Raw genomic sequence first — 16965 nt, forward strand, 5'->3', positions numbered from 1 at the left:
CTTACATTGACCAGCCTTGATATAAATTGCATTGTTTTGCACAATAATTCCGTGAAAAATGTGTAATAATTTCCTGTCAGAACTCTGCTGTCATATTTTTTACTGTGATTTAAATGGTTCTGTCTGATAAAGAAAATGCCTCGTTTTGACATTTGGAAAAAGCTCATCATCTACTTTCCCACGCTGATTGGCAGGAACTCAGCATTGAAATTGAAATGAACACCTTCTGGTCTTTACTTCCCTGAGATTAGGCTATTGTTTGCACAGCTGTGGGCATTATCAAGTGAGTTTCACATTAGAATTAGAATTAGAACAGTACAGCACAGAACAGGCCCTTCGGCCCTCGATGTTGTGCCGAGCCATGATCACCCTACTCAAACCCACGTATCCACCCTATACCCGTAACCCAACAACCCCCCCCCCCCCATTAACCTTACTATTTTTAGGACACTACGGGCAATTTAACATGGCCAATCCACCTAACCCGCACATCTTTGGACTGTGGGAGGAAACCGGAGCATCCTAATGAATTTCATCAAAGTGCATCTTCCATTCACCTGAGCTTGAATTAGAATTTCAATAACTTGTAATAACAGTTTTTCTCTTTGATCTGGGTTTCTAGTTTATTGGCACAAGATAATTGGATTACAAGCATTACAAGGAATTTTTTAAACATCTCAAATGTATTTTCTCTCATTATTAATGGTAGGCAGGCCTTTGTTAGATAGAGAAGCATATTTTCCATTGGCAATGTATGGAATCTGAGGACTCCATATCATGCATATTGGGCAATTGGTTATGGAGGATACATATGAGGCATAGAGGTGGCATGGGTGATCAGAGAGGATCTGGAGGATTCAAGGGGTTTAGAGAGGGCAAGGCTGATCTAAGGGATATTGAAGGAAGCACGGGGCTTACGGATGGCATGAGCGATCTTAGGGGTTATGGACTGGCATGGGAGTTGGGTGGTGGGTGCGGCAGGTGAGGGGTGAGGTTTAAGCACTGTTAGGAGCTGGGATACTGTTTTGGAGAACCAAGACCTGGTTCTAACTCCACCTCAGCACCCATGGTTCATGGCTCAATAACTACACTGTGAACTAGATGACCCGATTGTGAAAAGGCAACAGTTTGTGAAGACACGTTTGGATCAGGTTGCAGTTTGCAAGTCACAAAGTGCGCAGGTCAAGTACAACTGAGCCCAGGGGAAGGTTCTGCCCTATGTTTCTAAACATGCAGCCTAACATTTTTTGCTCTGAAATTAAAATTTCACTATTTGTTATGTGCATAATCTGTAGATTTTTTTCATCTACTGAATTGTGATTTTACCTTTGTGGTGACTAAGGGAAATGTAGAATATCCCCTCCAATCACCCATGCCACCTCTATGTCAAACCCCCTCCCATGTATCTCCCATTAACAATTGTCTAGTATGCACGATGTATGGTCCTCAGATTCCACCTGGCTTGGGGGACCATTGTGGACTCAGAGTAGGGAATCAATCAATGGGGTGAGGTTTTCTTAGGCAGGAGATATTTAGGGAGCTAGTTGCAGCCATGAGGCTGAACAATTCTTCTAAATACATCATTTTGTATTCATAAGTGAAGTCTGTGGAAATGCATCTTTACACCTGGCGATGAGGATAAATTATCGTCACACTGCCTCTGGCCTAACACCAGTGAGTATCCTGTTTTAATGGCAGTTTGAAAAAATACTCATCACAATGCCTCTCTTTGGGCGAATAGACTCATTTGAGACATTGCCAAACCCTGAGTACTGTAAAATCAGAAAACATGGACATAGAATTTTTAGATTATCATAGAATTTACAGTGCAAGAGGCCATTCAGCCCATCGAGTCTGCACCGGCTCTTGGAAAGAGCACCCCACCCAAGGTCAACACCTCCACCCTATCCCGATAACCTAGTAACCCCATCCAACACTAGGGGCAATTTTGGACACTAAGGGTAATTTATCATGGCCAATCCACCTAACCTGCACATCTTTGGACTGTGGGAGGAAACCGGAGCACCCGGAGGAAACCCACATGCACACGGGGAGGATGTGCAGACTCCACACAGACAGTGACCCAAGCCATGAATCGAACCTGGGACCCTGGAGCTGTGAAGCAATTGTGCTATCCACAATGCTACCATGCTGCCCAAACAGTTACAAGATGCTCTGTGCATTAAATAAACTGAAAGACAGAAGTAGAAAAACAAACCTGTAAAATCCACCGGCAGAGTCAAAGGTTTAAAAACGTAACGTACAGAGTAAAAACACAAGTGAAGGTGACCATATGGAGCTGTCAGCTAGAAGAGCTGTGGCTTCAAATTTAAAAAGAAGGAATTTGGAAAAAGGCAAAAATTGCTTAAGTTAAAAAAGTTCAAAAGCTTAAAAAAAATCAACTGGTGCAAAAAGCAGTGCTGCAGCTTTAAGAGAAAAAAACGAAACCTCCTGAGACACACTTCATCTGCATTGATCCATTTGTTGCAAAATATACCCGCAAAGGGAAATCAACCATATCCAAGCAACTACAGCCTATGTGGGGGGAAAAAGATTACTACACAGTCTTAAAGGGGCAATATGCTTAAAGAGGTTATACATTTAAAGGGGTTATACATTTAAAGGGGTTATACATTTAAAAATGCACTTAAAGCGGCGACCAAAAGAAGGAAGAAACAGCTCTGGGCAGAAAAATTAAAGAAGACTTCAAAGACGAGGTAATGAAGATCTCAATTTAAGAGACAACAAAAATATCTCAAAGAGGAGACAACAGAAGGCGCCAGAAAGTGGGCAACAAAGACCGTTGAAGGCACTGAAACAGCCCAGAAATGCAATGAAAACCCCCACAAAAAGTCACTGAAAGGCCCAAAAGCAGGGCAGTGAAAGACCCCAGAAGGAGTGCAATAAAATACCCACAAGAAGGATTACAAGGGAAATACAGAATGGAAACAAGTCAACACTTCTTCAGAAATATGACCAGCAGTGAAGCCAAAAGGATTTGGTTGAAGTTAAGACAATGTCGAATAAGCTGAACTCCATGAAGAAGCAACTAGAAAATAAGAACAAGTCCAGTGAAGAATTGAATCGGGAGAATAACAGTTTGAAGAAGGGAAGTTTGGCAATGGGAAATTAGCTGAAGAGGTAAAAACATTGAAATTGACAGCAGAATCAGCAGTGCAGACAGACAAAAATACTAAGCATATATGCCAGAACAAGATTGCTGAACTGGTCACGCAAATGGAAAAGCAAAAAACCAATATAATAAAATGGTCGGTAAAAAATATGCTGTAAAAATAATTTTTTTTTATCACCCGACCTAAATACTAGAAACAGAGAACCATGAACATTCCTTCAGATGTGACAAACCAAGACTGTGAAAGAACTGTCAATACATAAGACTCTTTTGTATTGTAATGATATGTGCATGCATTATAATGTAAGGTGCTCGGCAGAGCAAGGGTCAATTTGGGACTGGAGACTGGCACCATCCACAGAGTGATGTATGTAGTCACATGGTCAGAGAACAGTCTGGGACCGAACCTGGCAAGTAACAAGCCTGTTTGGAACATCTCCATGCAAAACCATATTTGGAACTGTACACAGTTAAAGCTTACCAATAGAAGTGTTTATGTTTAAACACACAAGCCTCAAAGATCTCATCAATGAGCATCTGCCTGGCAACATAAAAAAACCCATATTAAGTACATAATATGAAACTTAATTAATGGATCTAGTTGGATCCCTGGAATTATTGCGTCTAAGACCGAACCCTATTGTGTCAAGTGTCTGTGGAGATATGAATCTTTGTCATCATGTGGATCACTTTAGTAGAGAGGCGCCCCAGCAGTCAGTGTTGCCATGAAGAAATGTTTTTGAACCGTAAGCACCATAGTACCTGTTCGACCTGTTATAGACATAACTGATGCCTCCATAGAAGCAAGTAGTAATGAACTGCCTGTGTCAGAAGACTAAGTTATTGAATATTGTATGAAGGAACTAAAGGGGAAAGGATGTGTTGATTGTCCCTCTAAGGGCAACACAGCAGATTAAGGGTCACCTGGCTTGGGGGACCAATGGGGACTCAGTGTAGGGAATGAACCAGGGGCAGGAGTTCTCTTAGGCAGGAGACATGGAGGGAGCTAGCTTCAACCATGAGCTTGCTGATCAATTCTTATTAATAAATCCTTTTGTGTTCATTAATGAAGTTTGTGAAAGTGCATCTTTACAACCTTGCAATAAGTAATAGTTCTAACTATTTTATTTAATGAAATGGATACCTATAATGCTAACTGTAACAATTTGAATATTGTGAATTCTTGGCTCCCAATTGGGAATGCGACTCTGATTACGAAAGTAAGATGCAAGAGAAAAGCTATTTAATTTCATTTTTTATTTTCATTATTCTCCCCTTTAAATAGAACAAGGTCACTTTGTAAAATATTCTTTCAGAAGTTCAGGTATTTGAGTAAAGATGAGAAAAATTGGAAAGGCGTGAACAAAGAATGAGTGACCATAGATGCATCATCAAAAAATAGAAAAATGGGGCAGCACGGTTAGCCCTGCAGCCTCACGGCGCTGAGGTCCCAGGTTCAATCCCGGCTCTGGGTCACTGTCTGTGTGGAGTTTTCACATTCTCCCCGTGTTTGTGTGGGTTTCGCGCCCACAACCCAAAGATGTGCAGGCTAGGTGGATTGGCCACGCTAAATTGCCCCTGAATTGGAAAAAATTAATTGGGTACACTAAATTTATAAACAAAAAAATATAGAAAAACAAAGTTTTAGGAGGAGAAAAGAGGGTCATGTTAGCTGGAAGAGAGGGAGAGAGAGAGAGAAAAAAAGGAAGAAAAATATGGTCACGGAATGAATGCCAATTTGCTGAGTTAAAATTTGGTTCACCAAATCCGGTTTCCATTCCTGTAAAATTAAGTTATTATCTATTTGCTCTTTGGCACTTTTTAGCATTGCAACCAAATTGTTTTTCATTCATTATGTATTGTTTTAAATGTTACATAGTTTGCTGGTACACAAACTGAGCCAAAAGCACTCAATCTTTTCATTCAGGCCCATTTCCAGCCTAGACAACCAGAGGACAGGTTTCGCCTTGGAAGTGTAATTGTAAAGAAGTCCCATCGCTGGCAAAGTCAAAGATGAATACTTGTTTAGGATATGACATAAACAGATGTGAATGAATAACCCAAGAGAGCAATGTTCACTGGTGCCGTAGTTAGAAATACAAACAATTTGTACCCCGTAACTAAATTGCGCTAAAAGGAATGAGAAATGAGTGATGTTTTTAAATAAACATGGGCTTTTCAGAGGTCTGGGTTTTGAGATAGTGTGTCATAATATAATCAGCATTAGTAATAAATTAGAACCAAGTGTTACTAAATCAATGTCACCCAACTTTTCTACATGTTCATTATTGAGTGAATTAAAAATTACATACCCTAGAAACAAAATAAACATATGAAAATGAAAGGGGAGAAAACATCAGCTGGTCTATAAAGCCTGCGCACGGTTGTGATGGCTGGAGCGCCATGACTAAATATTCCTGTCCATGCAATCTCCTCGGAGATGAAAAAAAATGAATAAAAGACGAAAAAAACACAGGGCCAGTATGTACAAAATTAAAGCCTGGAAAATTCTTCTCCTTTACCCTTAGACACTCTAAACTAGTTAAGGAGATGACATTGACTAAGAATGCATATATTGATATACTGTGATCTCTGTGCTAGCTGAGAACTAGTCCAACTCCCTTTTGAAGGCATTGATAGAGTCAGTATCCATCATTCCAGCTGGCAATAAATTCCAGAGTTTAACTCTCTGGGAAAATAACAAAACTGCCCCCAGTTTATTCCTACTTTTGTGAAACTTAAATGTATGTCCCCTGGGTCCTCCACAGTCTGTCAAACTAAAATAACGTATCAGTAGGCACACAATGCAACTTTGTCCTTATTTTTTTACTTTTCCAGATAGCAAATCCTCTCTATTATTAAATGAGTTTTTTAAATTAAGGAGCAAAGAGTGACCAATCCACCTACCCTGCACAGCTTTGGGCTGTGGGGTTGAGACCCAAGCAGACACACGGAGAATGCGAAAACGCCACACGGATAGTGACCCAGGGTCGGGATCGAACCCGGGTCCTTGGACCCATGAGGCAGCAGTGCTAAGCACTGGGCCACTGCTGCCCTGAAATCCTCTCTTTTATTAATAGTAATAGCTCCAAGCATTTAATTCAAGCTCAAAAAAACTTTTTTCTTTCAAAGTATGTGTGCATCAGTGGCTGGGCGAGTATTTATTGCCCATTTCTAATTGCCCTCAAGAGGGTGGTAGTAATTCAGCTTCTTGAATCTGTGCAATCTATGTAGTGTAGGTGAATCCATAGTGCTGTTGAGAGCATGTTCCAGGATTTTGACCCAGCAACAATGAAGGAATGGTGATATATTTCAGAGTCAGGTTGGTGTGTGGCTCGGAGGGGAACTTGCAGGTGGTGGAGTTCACTTGCATCTTCTAACTTTGTTCTTTAATGTTGTAGAAGTTATGGGTTTGAAAGGTGCTGCTGAAGGAGCCTTTGAGTTCCTGCAGTGCATCTTGTATATGATCCACACTGCTGGCCCTATGCATCAGTGGTGAAAGAGAGTGAATATTCATTGTGGTGGATGGTATACCAATCAAGTTTATTGCTTTGTTCTTGACGGTGTTGAGCTTCTTGAGTACTTTTGGAGCTGCATTCATTCAGGCATGTAGAGAGTATTCCATCACAATCCAGACTTGTGCCTTGTAGATGGTGGACAGGCTTTAGGGAGTCAGGAGGTGAGTTACTCATCACAGAATTCCCAGCCTCAGATCTGCTCTTGTATCCACAGTATTTATACGGCTAGTCCAGTTCAGTTCCTGGTCAAAGTAACCTCCCATGATGTTGATAGTGGGGATTCAGCGATGGTAATGCCATTGAATATCAAGGGGCGATGGTGAGATTCTTTCTTGTTGGAGATGTTCATTGCCTGGCACTGTGGTGCAAATTTTACTTGTGACTTGAGCCAAGCCTGAATGTTGCCCATGTCTTACTGCACATAGACACAGACTTCTTCAGTAGTTGGAGGCACAAACTGTGCAATCATCAGGGAACAGCGCCATTTCTGTCCTTATGATGAGGGAAAGTCATTGATGAAGCAGCTGAAGATGATTGGGCCTGAGGAACTCCTGCAGTGACATCCTGGGACTGAGATAATTGACCTCCAACAACCACAACCATCATTTCTATGACTCCAACTTGTGGAATGTCTTCCCTAATTACCATCGTAAGAAGTCTTACAACACCAGATTAAAGTCCAACAGGTTTGTTTCAAACACGAGCTTTCGGAAAGCACTTCTTACTGTGCTCACCCCAGTCCAACGCCGGCATCTCCACATCCTAATTACCATCGATTCCAGTTTTGTGAGGGCTGCTTGATGCCATGTTCAATCAAATGTTGCCTTGATGTCAATGACAGTCACTCTTACCTTACCTATGAGTTCAACTCTTTATCCATGTTTGGACCATGGATTGGTGTGGGAAAGAGGGATTCCACTTCATGGGACATTGGCATCAGTTTTGGAACCGGGGGGATCTGTACCGTTGGGACGGTCTCCACCTGAACCGATCTGGAACCAGTGTTCTAGCGAAGAGGATAAATAGGGTGGTCAGTAGGACTTTAAACTTCTGAGTTGGGGGGAAGGGAAAGTAAAAGCGACAGGGAGCATGGAGTTAAATGGCAAGATACGCAGGAGGATAACATGTAGGCAGGTGGATTTAAGCTTGAGGCAGACTAGGAATTCAACAAAAAGGAAGGATAACTTTGGACATCTTAGGACTTCCAATATCTGTAATGATAAGAAAGTTAGCATTAAGGCACTTTACCTGAATGCTCGTAGCATTTGTAACAAAGTAGACAAACTAATGGCACAGATCATCGTGAATGATTATGATGTGGTAGGCATCACAGAGACATGGCTGCAGGGGGTTCAGGACTGGCAGTTAAACATCCAAGGATATACAACCTATCGAAAAGACAGGGAGGTGGGCCGAGGGGGTGGGGTTGCCTTGTTAGTTAAGAACAAAATTAAATCTATGGCACTAAACGACATCGGGTCGGATGATGTGGAGTCTGTGTGGGTAGAATTGAGGAACCACAAAGGCAAAAAAACCATAATGGGAGTTATGTACAGACCTCCTAACAGTGGTCAGGACCAGGGGCGCAACATGTACCGGGAAATAGAAAAGGCATGTCAGAAAGGCAAGGTCACGGTGATCATGGGGGACTTCAATATGCAGGTGGATTGGGTAAATAACGTAGCCAGTGGATCCAAAGAAAAGGAATTCATGGAATGCTTACAAGATGGCTTTTTGGAACAGCTTGTCATGGAGCCCACAAGGGAGCAGGCTATTCTGGACCTAGTGCTATGTAATGAACCTGACTTTATAAAAGATCTTAAAGTAAGGGAACACTTAGGAAGCAGTGATCATAATATGGTTGAGTTCAGTCTGCAGTTTGAAAGAGAGAAGGCAAAATCGGATGTAATGGTGTTACAGTTAAATTAAGATAATTACGAGGGCATGAGAGAGGAACTGGCGAAAATCGACTGGAAGCAGACCCTAGTGGGGAAGACAGCAGAGCAAAAATGGCAGGAGTTTGTATGCATAATTGAGGAAACTGTACAGAGGTTCATCCCCAAGAAAAGAAAGATTATCCGGGGAGGGATTAGACAGCCATGGCTGACAAAGGAGGTCAGGAAATGTATCAAAGAAAAAGTGAGATCCTATAAAGTGGCCAAAAGCACTGGGAAATCAGAAGATTGGGAAGGCTACAAAAACAAACAGAGGTTAACAAAGAGACAAATAAAGAAGGAGAGGATCAAATATGAAGGCAGGCTAGCCAGTAATATAAGAAATGATAGTAAAAGTTTCTTTCAATACATAAGAAACAAACGACAGGCCAAAGTAGACATTGGGCCAATTCAAACTGATTCCGGAAGGCTAGTGATGGGAGACGAGGAAATGGCTGGAGAACTTAATAAGTACTTTGCGTCTGTCTTCACAGTGGAAGACGTGAGTAATATCCCAAAAATTATAGAGGGTCAGGGGGCTGAGTTGAGTATGGTTGCCATTACAAAAGAGATGGTGCTAAAAAAGCTAAAAGGTCTTAAAATTGACAAATCTCCTGGACCCGATGGGCTACACCCTAGAGTTCTGAGGGAGGTGGCTGAAGAAATAGCGGAAGCGTTGGTTGAGATCTTTCAAAAATCACTGGAGTCAGGGAAAGTCCCGCACGATTGGAAGATCGCTGTTGTAACCCCCTTGTTCAAGAAAGGATCAAGACAAAAGATGGAAAATTATAGGCCAATTAGCCTAACCTCGGTTGTTGGTAAAATTCTAGAATCGATCGTTAAGGATGAGATTTCTAAATTCTTGGAAGAGCAGGGTCGGATTAGAACAAGTCAACATGGATTTAGTAAGGGGAGGTCGTGCCTGACGAACCTGTTAGAATTCTTTGAGGAGGTGACAAGTAGGTTAGACCAGGGAAACCCAGTGGATGTGGTCTATCTGGATTTCCAAAAAGCCTTTGATAAGGTGCCACACAGGAGGCTGCTGAGTAAGGTGAGGGCCCATGGTGTTCGAGGTGAGCTACTGGCATGGGTTGAGGATTGGCTGTCTGACAGAAGGCAGAGAGTTGGGATAAAAGGTTCTTTTTCGGAATGGCAGCCGGTGACCAGCGGTGTCCCACAGGGTTCAGTGTTGGGGCCGCAGCTGTTCAACATATATATTAATGATCTGGATGAAGGGACTGGGGGCATTCTAGCGAAGTTTGCCGATGATACAAAGTTAGGTGGTCAGGCAGGTAGTGCTGAGGAAGTTGGGAGGCTGCAGAAGGATCCAAACAGTTTGGGAGAGTGGTGCAGGAAATGGCTGATGCAATTCAACGTGAGAAAATGTGAGGTCTTGCACTTTGGAAAAAAGAATCCAAGCATAGACTACTTTCTAAACGGTGAGAAAATTCATAATGCCAAAGTACAAAGGGATCTGGGAGTGCTAGTCGAGGATTCCCTAAAGGTAAACATGCAGGTTGAATCTGTGATTAAGAAAGCGAATGCAATGTTGTCATTTATCTCAAGAGGGTTGGAATATAAAAGCAACGATGTGGTACTGAGCCTTTATAAGGCTCTGGTTAGGCCCCATTTGGAGTACTGTGTCCAGTTTTGGGCCCCACATCTCAGGAAGGACATACTGGCACTGGAGCGTGTCCAGCGGAGATTCACACGGATGATCTCTGGAATGGCGGGTCTAACATATGATGAACGGCTGAGGATCCTGGGATTGTATTCATTGGAGTTTAGAAGGTTAAGGGGAGATCTAATAGAAACTTACAAGATAATACATGGCTTAGAAAGGGTGGACGCAAAGAAACTGTTTCCGTTAGGCGAGGAGACGAGGACCCGTGGGCACAGCCTTAGAATTAGAGGGGGTAAATTCAGAACAGAAATGCGGAGACATTTCTTCAGCCAGAGAGTGGTGGGCCTGTGGAATTCATTGCCGCGGAGTGCAGTGGAGGCCGGGACGCTAAATGGCTTCAAGGCAGAGATAGATAAATTCTTGATGTCGCGAGGAATTAAGGGCTACGGGGAGAATGCTGGTAGGTGGAGTTGAAATGCCCATCAGCGAGGATTGAATGGTGGAGTGGACTCGGTGGGCCGAATTGCCTTACTTCCACTCCTATGTCTTATGGTCTTAAGAGTGATCCAAATAATCAGTCTATTGGAGAATTACAGGTAACTACAGACAGAACCGCGTTTTAAATGCTTTATTGTGACCAAATGGGATTCGATGGGCCGAATGGCCCCCTTCTGCACTGTAAATGTTATGATTCAAATAGATATGAAGCTATATGAACTTAGATCTCAATATTGATCTGGAAAACACAAGTTCAGCAGGGGCAAGCCCTCTTCAGTTAAACTGCACAAGCACGACCTCTCATAGCATTAAAATGGTGAGCCAATTACACAGTAGAAATGAGGCAGTGGTGTCTACCTCCCTTAACAATGAAGACGTTTGAAAGAAAATTTTCAGAGACCAAAAAAAAGGTTCCTGGAAAACAAATAAGCAATATTTTTTTTACGCAGCAGAGGTCAATAAATAAATTAAATTGTTGGCCTCACATATCACATTTGGGTAAATAAATAAATTTCTGCTCATATGTGTTTTTATACAAAGGACAATATATAAATCTTAAAAGACCAAACTAATTTCAATTTTCCTTTATCAAATATTTTTGTGAGGCACTACCAAAGGTTCTGCCTAAATAAGCACATTTAAGTTCAAGCCTTCTATTTGGAGCAACTCCAAACTTCGAAAATGCTGTAATTTCTTTAGGAACATGCTGATTTATATATCATTTTGCTTTCCTGCTTGTTTTTCAATTCAGAGGCATGATTAAAACATTCACTTACAAGCCATTACAAAATAGAACCGAGTTCATTCTTCTCTTATGTTTTCCTGCTGTATTTGTTAATTGTAGTTGCAAGAGTCCGGCCAATAGAAACCACGGCCAAAAGTTTCTACCTTGGGTGCAATTGGTGATCTGAGAGCAGACTGCGCTTAAAATTACTTTATTTTTGCAAGTTTCTAGTACAAACTCATTTTGTATCGATAGATGTAAACTCTGCCATGAACTGGCACAATTGGGCTGTGTTTTAGAAATGAATATTTAAATTCTCCCCGTGTTTGCGTGGGTTTCACCACCACAGCCCAAAGATGTGCAGTGTAGGTGGATTGGCCACGCTAAATTGCCCCTTAATTGGATAAATGAATTGGGTACTCTAAATTTATAACAAAAAAAGAAATGAATATTTTTAAAAAAAATATTTTTATTCTCTTCCTTTTTCTCCCAAATTTACACCCAACAATAAACGATAATTAGTAACGAATGCAATGTCAATCCCCATATCAATAACAACAATCCCATCCTCCAACCAAAACCCCAAACATTAGCCCACATGTTAACATAAACAAATGACAAAAAGGAATCAGGAATCACCCATAGTCACCATTAACACATACAGTCCCCCTTCCCCTCAATCCTCCCAGAGTCCCCCCGCCCCCCATGTTCGATGTAATCCAATTCACGAAAGTGCTTAATGAATAACGCCCATGAATTGTAAAACCCCTCCAAAATTTCTCTCAGTGCAGATTTGACCTTCTCAAGCGTCAAGAACTCCAGCAGGCCCCCCCCCCCCCCCACCACCCCCCCCGCCACACCAGGGCACAGGGTGGAGATATTGATCTCCACCCTAACAGGATCTGCCTTCGGGCGATCAAAGAGGCGAAGGCTACAGCACCTGCCTCCGCACCGGTTTCCAACCCCGGCTGGTCCGACACCCCGAATATGGACTCCTGAGGGCCCAGGTTCAGTTTCATGTGCACCACTTTAGAGATTACCCCAAAAACCTCCTTCCAGTAATCCTCCAGCTTTTACAGGACCAAAACATATGAGCGTGGTTTGCGGGGCCCTCCTCTGCAACATTCACATATGTCTTCTACCCCCTCAAAGAGCCAGCTCATCTTCGTCCTTGTAAGGTGTGCTCTATACATCACCTTCAGCTGTATCAGCCCCAACCTCGCACACGAACCCCTCCTTCATACACTCTCCCAACTCTTCCTCCCACTTTGCCTTGATCCCTTCCAGTGGTGCCATCTCCTATTCCAAAATAGCCCCGTAAACCGCCGAGACTATCCCTTTCTCCAGTCCCCCCATCATCAGCATCTTCTCCAGCAATGTGGAAGCCGACACTACTGGGAAGCACTGTATCGCCTTTCTGGCAAAAATAAATTAATATTTAAGAGTGGTAATCTGGTTGTAGTTGTATTCGTACATTGTCACAAAAATAAGCTTTTTAAATCTAGGCTAGCAGTTGTGAGTAACTTGGCTTTAAACTACTGAAAATACTTTAAAAAAAATCTATACCAAACTGTTTCCTAATTAAGAGCAGTTTTAATTTCTGAGTAAGTAAAACTTTGAGTATTTAAAACTTTCAAAAGATGTCTATTAGCGTCCTTGCACTCTAAAAAAGTTTAATTTTAAAAGTGCCTTCGTAGGACGTAATTAGCAGAAGCTGGATGGTGTGGCCGGCTTCCAGAATGACGATTTTTAAATTTGTTTTAAAAAAAAATAAATCTTAATTTAGCCTGGGTGTAACTCGCTTCAAATCCTTGATCTCTTGCACTAGTTTGGCTGTTCTTGGGCAAATTGCACTGCAAATACCAATACAACTGAGTGAAAGCTTGCGTGCAGCACGGTCACACAGTGGTTAGCACAGTTGCTTCACAGCTCCAGGGTCCCAGGTTCGATTCCCGGCTTGGGTCACTGTCTGTGCGGAGTCGGCACATTCTCCCTGTGTCTGCGTGGGTTTTCTCCGGGTGCTCCGGTTTCCTCCCACAGTCCAAAGATGTGCAGGTTAGGTGGATTGGCAATGCTAAATTGCCCCGAGTATCCAAAAAAGGGTAGGTGGGGTTACGGGGATAGGGTGGAGGTGAGGGAATAGGGTGGAGGTACCAGCTCTTTCCAAGGGCCTGTGCAGATTCGATGGGCCAAATGGCATCCTTCTGCACTGTCAATTCTATGATTCTATAAAACTTCCCATGGAACTTTTTTTTTTTAAAAAGGTGAAGTATCCATGCCGTACCTTAATTTTGATATTTTATGACCATAAATTCTGATAGTTCCAGCTTCTTTCAATGCGTCTATAAATTATATTCCTGTGCATTTTCATTTTAGTAATATCACAGCGAACAGGCGTAGAGGTGTGGACAGCGTTTGCAAACTATCATTCTTAGCATGTTCTTTTAACGGCAAGTAGTGCAAACACAAATAAAATTTGGGCAGTTGCAGGCAATAGATACATGTCGTGAGTTGTAGCCCAAAGCTTCGTTGCGCCTCCTCAATTGACGTTGATAAGTTTGGAAAGTTGCAAGATTTTAAGTACAGCCATTTGGGAAAAGTGGGCGAGGGGATCCCTTGGCGCCATGACGATGGGAAAGGCCCTCGTCCTCGGAACATTTTGAGAAGAGATGGACTAGAATACTGGAGGAGAGCGAGAGATCCTTGGGCTATTAAAAGTTGGAGCGGGATGAGGAAGTGAAAGAATTGGAAATGGTAGTTTGGGAGTATGGGGGTGGAGCAGTCAGACAGCGCTGGGGAAGCAAGACAAGCACCATCATCTTAACCAGTATATAATAAGTAAATACAATAAAGGCACAATTAATGCTGTAAAACTGCTATGTGCTGGCACTAAGTCCTGAGGACCTGGAACAAATTTAAGCGTGACTGCAAGTCAGAGGGACGCTGATTAGCAAAAGAACACCAGAGTGAGGACTTCTTTCCTTCAATATACAACTTTAGCTCAAGAAGAGCATTGTTGTTGTAGTTGGAAGGTCACGGCTTCAAGTCCCAATCCACACCCAAGTTGGAAGTGCAGCGCAGAGCTGAATGCTGCACTGTTGGAGGAGCTGTCTTTTGGATGAAACATTAAATCGAGGCCGAGATGGACTGAAAATATTCCAGACCACTTTTCAAAGAGCAGTGAAGTTCGATCAGTGTCCAGGTCAATATCAAACCCTTATCCAAAACATGGAACTGATGATCTGGTTATTTATTTCATCACAGTTTGTGGAACCTTACTGTGCATAATTTGGTTGCCATGCTTCTCTCAGTAGAAGTGACAACATTTCAAAAAGGCTTAATTAGCTTTATAGTGCTTTGGAGTACCTGAAGTTGAGACAGAACTACGGGGGCGATTTTACTTAAAGGTTTCTAAGTATGATAGTGAGTGGGAACTGCTTCATGTTTCCCTACGCTCAGCCCGGCAAGGCCGTCACCGCTTTTAGATGTTAATTGGTACATTTGCCAAGGCCCCATGGGCTTCACGCCACAAATCATGGTCCTGCCAGCTGATTCACCAGGACCGCGCCCGCCAGCCCCCTGCTAACAAGGAACAGCAGCACAGCCAATCCCACTCAGCTTGCAGCCATGTCGCCGAGACAACCAGCCCCACAATTCGGGGATGCAGACCTGGGTAGACTACTTGAGATGGTTGAGGCCAGATGGGATTCCCTGTTCCACTGAGGGTCTCAGAGGGACAGCCACACAGCAGCCAGTGCCACCAGGGGGGTAGTGGCAGCGGCTGACTACTTGGGGCATACCGCCACCCGGTGCCGCAAGAAGGTCAACGACCTGCACTGTACTGCTCGGGTGAGCTGGCATCTTCGCCCCACAGAGAATGCACCTGGCACCGCCCCGGCCCACCCATATTCAGCAGTGCCACGCCATTCCCCCCCCCAAATAACAGCTCCCCCCCACCACACCCCTACTCCCTACTATGCCGACAGCATGATTGGAGGTGTCCAAGGCGTGGCTCAGCCAATGATGGCCATGGCTGAGTGCCTTGACAGTGTGCCCCAATCGCTGTCATGTCGAACCAGATGGACCTTGATGAGGTGCTGCGGGGCATGTCCCAGTCTCAGGTGGGCGTAGCCGAGGTGATGAGGAGCTTGTCCCAGTCTCAGGTGGACATTGCCGAGGCACTGAAGATCACGGGAGTCCGCTGGATAGGGTGTCGCTTATATTAATGGTGATTGTTGGTTTCGCGGCACGCTATGGAGAGATCCTGAATTTGCCAATGGTAGCTGGCTTGTTAGATCACAAACAGATCAGTGCCCAGTGCATTTCTTGTTTTTGGCCTCTCCCGCGATTTAACTGCCTCGTCGCGCTCTCACTTAAGCGTGACGTGGTCATTAAATCCTGCCCTATATAAATGCAAACTCCTTTTTACATCTGATTAGGTGGATTGGCCACGATAAATTGCCCATAGTGACCAAAAAGGTTAAGGGGGGAGGGGTTATTGGGTTACGGCGATGGGGTGGAAGTGAGGGCTTAAGTGGGTCGGTGCAGACTCAATGGGCCTAATGGTCTCCTGCACTGTATGTTCTATGTTCTATGTATGTTAAGCTAGAATGATCTAGCAATACACAGGTCTCTTTTTCTACTTAATGATATTAATTAAATATTCACATTCATGAAAGTAAGTTAGGATATCAATAAAGATGTCACCTTTTGGAAATGGGTATGTCACATTAGGGCAGTAGAGGGCTGCATTTTATGAGGTTGGACTTCTTCCATTCTCTTGTCCAATTTCAAATGCCTCACCAGAAAAATATATCTATTCTAAGGTTAGACATAGCTCACTTATCTCCCCTTAAAGTAGCATCCCAATTTCACAGGACTTGAAGTTAAGAATATAAATTTTTTGGCCGATCACAACAACAGTGATCACAATTGTGAAACATTGGAAAGAGGCTGTCGCATTGTCTGGAGGATTGGGCCCAGCCATCAGTTGGCACTGAGGCGAAGGAAACTATGAATCATTGCCCCACCCAGTGTACAGTTGGAAAAAGCAGAGTAACTGTCATCCCTAAGAAGAACAACAACTTGGATTTATATCACATATTTAACAACAAAAAATATCCCATATACTTCACAGGATTGTAATTAGACAAAAATTAACACAAAGTGTTCGGAAAGGTGACTGAAAATTTGGTCAACGAGGTTTTAGTATGTCTTAAAGGTGGAGAGGGATGCAGAGATGGAGATGTTGAGAGAAGAAATTCCACAGCTTAAGGTCAAGAAGGACAAAGGCAGTCGCACGAAAGCATGATGTGCTTGGAAAAAAGGGCTTGTATTAATTAATCACAGAATTAAAAATCTAAGACAAACTTCTAATGCTTCATAACATGTTTCAGTACTAATGTTTTGAATGTGCTTCCCAACAGAAGCTGTGTAAGCAGGAGAAATGCCACTGCGTACAATAGAAACCTAAGCCATCCAGTTTAATTGCTTTGCCCCTTCCCATCAGAAAATGTACCTTATAACCTGCTAAG

General features: G+C 43.0%; 2 protein-coding genes across 8 annotated transcripts in view; one reads left to right on the forward strand and one right to left on the reverse strand.

Annotated features, from left to right (window-relative positions):
- mcph1 (microcephalin 1) overlaps nucleotides 1-16965 on the reverse strand; it is a 410735-nt gene that overhangs the window by 205713 nt on the left and 188057 nt on the right. The gene's annotated exons all lie outside the window — the stretch shown is intronic.
- Nucleotides 1-16965, forward strand: part of LOC119967640 (angiopoietin-2-like) — a 115780-nt gene that overhangs the window by 73591 nt on the left and 25224 nt on the right. The window lies entirely within an intron of this gene.

The sequence above is a fragment of the Scyliorhinus canicula genome, chromosome 6 (assembly GCF_902713615.1).
Source record: "Scyliorhinus canicula chromosome 6, sScyCan1.1, whole genome shotgun sequence".
NCBI classification, from domain to species: domain Eukaryota; kingdom Metazoa; phylum Chordata; class Chondrichthyes; order Carcharhiniformes; family Scyliorhinidae; genus Scyliorhinus; species Scyliorhinus canicula.